The following is a 6,000-nucleotide window of genomic DNA, read 5'->3' on the forward strand; positions in this document are numbered from 1 at the left end:
CAGATGATCGGTAGGTCCCCTGAGCGATCGACCCCTGCCCAGCTGCTACTGGTGACCTGTCCAGACAATAAGCTAGCAATAATTTACAACTGAACAACCCCTTTAACGAAATATGGTTGCCCAAAGGAGAAGCAAACTATTCTGTGGCTCCCTGATATTTGTTACGTCTAAATGCAAAGCCATCGTGCGCTACTTATTTACTTCTCATTATTGCTCAGTTTCAATCAGCATCTCTATTTTACTCCCTTCTCACTGCGTCTATACGCTCCCCGCATAGTGTTTCACATAGAATGTGAAGCGCTAAGCTAGAAGTCAACAAGAAGTGAGCGATAGGCCCCCTGCACACAGGCGGAAATTCGGCTGCGGGATTTCCCACAGAAATTCCGCCCGTGCCGCCCTGCATTACAAAACGCAATCCTATGCTGACGGCCGCGATTTGTCCGCGTGAAAACACACACGGAAAACAAATAGCGGCATGTTCTATTTCTGTGCGGGTCTCGCAGAGGCCCGCACAGAAATGTCAGTAGTGACGGGCCAGCTCCGCTCTGCGCATGCGCCGGCTGGCCAGCAGCCGGCACATAGCAGGAGACAGAAGTTGCCGGGAGCGGGTGAGCGGCAGGTCTCTGCAGCAGCATGGGTCCGCATCCTGCTGCGAGAATTCTCACAGCGGGATCCGACCCGGCCGTCTGCAGGCGGCCATACTCAGCAATAATCTGCCTGTCTAAACACTCTACACAAGTGCGAACAACTAGCGGGTCCTCTATAACTCATGTGGTTCTATGGTGTGCATGCATTCCTGGGATAAGGAATTAGATTGCGAGCTCTGTGGGTGCAGGGACTGATGCCAGTGCATTTGATGGATAAATATATGTATAATAATCGAATAACAACACTGCAATAATACAATCATGTAATATATCGCATACCTAAATATTATAACAGATGGAGCCAGACAGTAAACTCCAGGAGCCAGTTTGAAATCATCAAAGTCCCAGCAATAGGAGTTTTCATAGATAGAAAAGGAAAACAACACAAGATACAGATGTAGCAATCGCTAACATGACTTGTACAATTGACAGCATTGTAGTACATTGTAGACTAGTTTATGTTAGCTACAGCGGTACTATCGGTGCCAGTGGGTTTGTTGGGCACCAGGTTGCTGGGATTTCCTTTACACAGAACATACATGTTTATCCAGGGACAGATTACAGCGATGCAGCAGCACATTAGGGTCCTGCGGGTATCGATCACCCATCCTGCCTGCCCAGGCTGGTTCTGTCTATACATGTGCTCGCTCTCTGAATCTGAAGGGGAACAATGGCTGGACTGCCTCTATACTGACAATAAGAATAAGTGGAGAAGGCCACATGCATACACAGTCACGTTCCTGCAGTACACGTGGCTGGTGTAAAGGGTCAGATGGTCCAAATTCAAGATGTAGAATAAGAGCCATTCATCAATTTTCCCCCGGAGCTTTAAGTAGTATATCTATCTATCTATCCATCCATCTATCCCTCACAAGTCAATAATAACGGTTCCACGTTTTAATAATATTACACAAAATGACCACAAATTACTGATACGGTTAGAATTGATAAACAATTTGCTATATTCTGGCTTTATTCGGGACCATTTCTAATTTACAGATGTATCACAAAGTAGATGATAAATAGCAACAATGTACATAATGGCATAATCTATCCACAACAACACACAAGCAGTATGTCCAGTCTTCCTCCTTCACAACTCATCAGATGGCCAAATATATGACACAGGAATAAGTCACAATCTTTACACATCAGATACGTTTTCCTTTACATGTCAAAACACAGGTAATGTAGATGTAACCATTACTGTTATTAAGTGTCTATGAACAGCTTTACCTGCACGTATTAGGAGGGCATCACCTTAATAGTACTGGCCATACAACAATATCACTCAAACTATCTATCTATCTCATATCTATCTATCTATCTATCTATGTCATATCTATCCATCTAATATCTATCTATTTCATATCTATCTATCTATCTCCTATCTATCTATCTCATATCTATCTATCTAATATTTATCTATCTATCTATCTATCTATCTCATATCTATCTATCTCATATCTATCTATCTATCTATCTATCTATCTCATATCTATCTATCTATCTCATATCTATCTCACATTTATCTATCTATCTATCTATCTATCTCATATCTACATATCTCATATCTATCTATCTGCTCTTTTACATGGACCGACAGTCACCGCTAAGGTTGTCAGCACTTGTGCAGCGCCTTTACACAGAAAGACCTGCCGCTGGATCGCAGGCTTCTCATCTGCTTCTCGCTCGGCGCTTCACCTCCTATTGGAAGCGCCGAGCAGGGGGGCATTTACATCGGACAGGAAGCTGGCGATCCAAAGATATTTTTTAAGCTGACTGAAAAGGCAGTTTAACAAACTGTGAACGACAAGTTAGTGATTTTTTTGCATCCACACTAAACGGTTATCACTCATGTGTGTTCATTTGTACGAATCTTGAGCGATAAATCGTTACGTGTAAATGGGCCTTAACTCATTTCTATCTATGTCAATCTCAATTTTAAAGCTTCTCTCAATCTGTTTATAGATCACAACGTCATATCTTCTGTATGTCTATGTATTTCATATCTATCTCATCTATATCTATCCATCTCATATCTATTTATCTCATTTCTATCTATCTCTGCCTCAACTTTATATCTTCTCTCAATCCATCTGTAGATCAGAACTTCATATCTTTTGTTTGTCAATGTATTTCATATCTATCCATCCATCCATCCATCCATGCCATGCATTAAACAACTTTTTCTTCAACTGTTTCCTAAATGCATCCCACTTTGACCCTAAGCTATGCCACCCTCTGCCCCCCATGCCTCCTAGCACTCTGCAGCCCCTGTTGTGTTCTCTTACCCCACACTGCTGGCTTGTATGATAGCAGCCCCGTTGGAGAAGTCCTCCTGTAGACTAGCAGCAAGCACTGAGCACTCTCCTCCCTCTTCCTCCTTATCTGGTGACCAGCCTCAGGAGGAGGAGAGAGAGTACAGTGCCTGGCAGTCTCCAAACCAGGGCTCCTCCAAGGGGAGGGGGCTGATGATCTCTATACAATCACTGCAGCCCACATGATGACTTCTCTCTTTATTTACCCTGTATTGTATATGTAGAAAGCAGTGTATAACATAATGCACACAATGCATAAGCAAATACTACAGAGGCCAGGGGATTAATACAAGCAGGATGCAAGACAAAGCATAAAGCCAGAACATTCATGCATGCAACCTGCAGAAAGGCAAGAAGAAGCTTTCTCCTCTGATCATTGATTCTAAAGGGTTTACTTACTTGTAGGCATAAAAAGCTACAGCCTCTGGACAGCAAGCCTGGGAGTCTGATGCGGTCTGCCAGCCGCGCATGCGCAGTGCAGGATGCTGGGATAATGTCCCTGATGCTAAGCTGAGGAGTCTTAAGGCTGGAGGAGGCTGAGACAAGACTGACTGACAGGGGGTGTTCCTCTGAGTCACACTGGGAGATGTGTGGAGGAGCTGCTGTCCCTGGCATGCTATCCTAAATTCTTAGCTAAAGTAGGCAGAATGCAATGAAACAGAGAATATTCAGAAATGCAAATATACAGTCACACTCCTCATTGTAATGCACTGGATTGTTTAACCCCTCCTACACCAGTTCTTGCAGTGCTTCTGGATGTTCCTTGGTGAATCTTTGCACAACTGTTGATGATGATATCCATAATATTGATGATTAGTCATTCCATAATATTGGTTTAGTCTTCCAATCTGTTTAGTTGAAAGACCTCCAGGTCTATTAGAACCACTGGTTTCCTATTGGCTCCCTCAGACGAACGATTTTTTGACACGTTTAAAAAATATTCCACCCAAAAGATAAAGCCTGGGCGCGTAATTTCAACACCCGGCTTTCTTCTGCATCAAAAGATATGTCTTATTCTATCTTTTGATGGCACAACGCAGGAGGCTCCATAGACTTCTATGGAAGTCTATGGGAGCCATCCGTAAAAGGAGAGGGAGAGGGAGCTTAGCAGCGGCTAGCGATAATTGTCCCGTGTAAATGGACCTTAACATTGTGAAGACGGAGTGACTGAGATCTCAGGATCTGGACACTGACTTCGCCAGGGAAGCTTTGGCCAGCAGGCATTTCTCCTGCAGTGTCCGCAGCAGTAGTACCACATTGTGACCATTCAGAAAAGACCAAGTCTGCTTTAGGCTGGCACCACATGGGTGATTGCGATTTTGCCCCAAGAAATCGCATCTTTGTTCTCTGCGATTTGATGCTTTTTTTGGAGAATAATCTTGCATGGCATCGCTGCCGCCCGCAAGAAAATCGTGCGACAAATTTGCGCCATTTTTTTATTCCATAAGTCAATGGGACTTTGTAATGTTAAAATCGCATTGATTGCTTGTGATAAAAAAGCCTCCATAGGAATATATGAGAGAGAGAAAAAAAAATCGTACATCGCAGAAAGATAGAGCATGCCACGATTTTTTATCCTCCCAACATCGCATCAGTGAAAACATCGCAGATGGGAAGGAAGTCATTGTAAATAATTGGCTTCATAATCTGCTTTTTTTACTGACTGTCGCAGCAGGCAAAAATCGCGCAATTTCCTCGCCCGTGTGGAGCCAGCCTTATCATGTCTGTCCTCAGCAGTACACGCAAGCAGCGGTGACTGATGGTGAACCGACATATTACATCTCCATTGTATTGGCGAAATTGTTCCATTGCTTGTGCGGCTTTCAGACAGGCCGAACGTGGCAGCTATAGGCACCGCAACACGCGGACAATTCTGCACCGGACTCCGCATGTCTCCATGTAATGGTTGATGTGGAATTAAAAATGTCTTAATTCTACCAGCAATCAACATGCGCATTTAGACATGGGGGGGTTTGGTGTGGATTTCCGCAGTGGCGGATGCAGTTGATAACCGCAGCTCAGGCTGGATGGCCGCCGCAATAGTCAGATATAGAAAATAGAATTAATAAAATCTACAACCAGGAAATAAAAACAGATTAGAAAGAGGGAAAATATTTCACTATCTGGTTTCAATTAGTAAAAAAAAAATAGAGAGATGATACATTCCCCCTTATAAATCTAAAATGTAGCAAATTCTTCATCGATTCTAACTATATCAGTAATTTATGGTAATTTTGTGTAATATTAAAACGCGTAACCGTTATTATTGACTTGTTATATATAGTTGATATATAGTTATATACTTGGTATATAGATAGATAGATATGAGATGATAGATAGATAGATAGATATGAGATAGATAGATAGATAGATAGATAGATAGATAGATAGATAGATAGATAGATAGATAGATAGATAGATAGATAGATAGATAGGAGATAGATAGATAGATATGAGATAGATAGATAGATATGAGATAGATAGATAGATAGATAGATAGATAGATAGATATGAGATAGATAGATAGATAGATAGATAGATAGATAGATAGATAGATAGATAGATAGATAGATAATGGGAGAGCGTGTCCATAGTGCGCGATTCTCAGCGGGTGAGTATAAAAAAAATACATCATCCAACTCCTTGTTAGCTCCCCTAACAGCACCATAAGGAAGATGGAGCAATACCTCTGCAGCGCCATCTGTTGGATGGCAACATTCCGGCAAATCAATGTGCAACTCTTTAACATGTCTGTAAAACAACGATTCTGAATAGGAAACCAAGCCAGAAAACCTTAAGATACCTTTACCTGGAAACAGCAAATTTGGGTGATAATCGTGATAATAGTCCCGTGTACATGTGGCTACCAAAAGGGCTCTGAGTGAGAAATCACTCAGCTGTCGGAATCACTTGGTTTCTAGCAGAACTAAAGACCAAGCAACTTCCTGGACTTGTAAAGAAAAACCGCTCAATGTGAATAGTGGCCACAACCACTTTTGCTCCTATGTGAAGCACAAGAGCAATAGTTGGGC

General features: G+C 42.3%; 1 protein-coding gene across 2 annotated transcripts in view; it reads right to left on the reverse strand.

Moving 5' to 3' along the window:
* The window catches only part of RNF144A (ring finger protein 144A), a 66,390-nt gene extending 62,922 nt beyond the window's left edge, over nt 1-3,468 (reverse strand). The window contains exon 1 of one of the 2 annotated variants that reach the window (XM_066597572.1): nt 3,368-3,468. The gene's annotated coding sequence lies outside the window, so the exon portion shown is untranslated. Of the gene's footprint in view, nt 1-2,941; nt 3,020-3,367 lie in introns of those variants that run through there. The other variant, XM_066597562.1, reaches the window with a different exon arrangement.
* Between the last annotated feature and the right edge of the window lie 2,532 nt (nt 3,469-6,000).

This window comes from Eleutherodactylus coqui, chromosome 1, assembly GCF_035609145.1.
Source record: "Eleutherodactylus coqui strain aEleCoq1 chromosome 1, aEleCoq1.hap1, whole genome shotgun sequence".
NCBI classification, from domain to species: Eukaryota; Metazoa; Chordata; class Amphibia; order Anura; family Eleutherodactylidae; genus Eleutherodactylus; species Eleutherodactylus coqui.